Source organism: Protobothrops mucrosquamatus, unplaced genomic scaffold, assembly GCF_001527695.2.
Source record: "Protobothrops mucrosquamatus isolate PMUCROS unplaced genomic scaffold, P.Mucros_1.0 scaffold6019, whole genome shotgun sequence".
Taxonomy (NCBI): Eukaryota; Metazoa; Chordata; class Lepidosauria; order Squamata; family Viperidae; genus Protobothrops; species Protobothrops mucrosquamatus.
The window spans coordinates 34,886-35,600 of record NW_015391858.1 but is presented as its reverse complement, the minus strand read 5'-3'; positions in this window follow the sequence as shown (position 1 = coordinate 35,600).

Genomic DNA, 715 nt, shown 5'->3' with positions numbered 1-715 from the left:
CCCTCCCCCTCCTAAAGGACTTATTAACCCATCTGGCTAAGGGGAGTGTCTTCACTAAATTAGACCTGAGAGAGGCATATTACCGGGTGAGGATAAAAGAAGGAGACGAGTGGAAAACTGCCTTCAACTGTCCTATGGGGAGCTATCAGTTCAAAGTCATGCCATTTGGCCTACAGGGGCCCCCAGCTGTATTTATGCAGTTGATTAATGAGGTCCTACATGACCACTTGTACAAAGGGGTTTTGGTGTATCTCGATGATATCCTGATATACAGCAACAATATGACTGATCACATAAAGCTGGTGAGAGAAGTGTTAAAGAAACTATTGAATGCCAAGCTTTATGCCAAATTGTCGAAATGTGAATTTCACCAAACCCAATTAGACTACCTTGGTTACAGAATTTCCAATGAGGGTATTGAAATGGATCCAGCCAAGGTGAAAGCTATAATCAAATGGCAGCCCCCAAAGACTCGCAAACAGCTCCAGAGCTTTCTGGATTTTGCCAACTTTTATTGTCAATTCATCCCCTCTTTTGCCGAGATTGCCCTACCCCTTACAGAACTACTCAAAACAGGCAAAGGAGGAGGGAAGCCACGACCGGGCCAACCACTAGCATGGACAATGGGCTGTCAAACAGCTTTTGAAAATTTAAAGAGACTATTTGCTGCTGAACCGGTCCTAAAGCACCCCTGCCCAGGGGAACCCTTTGTGAT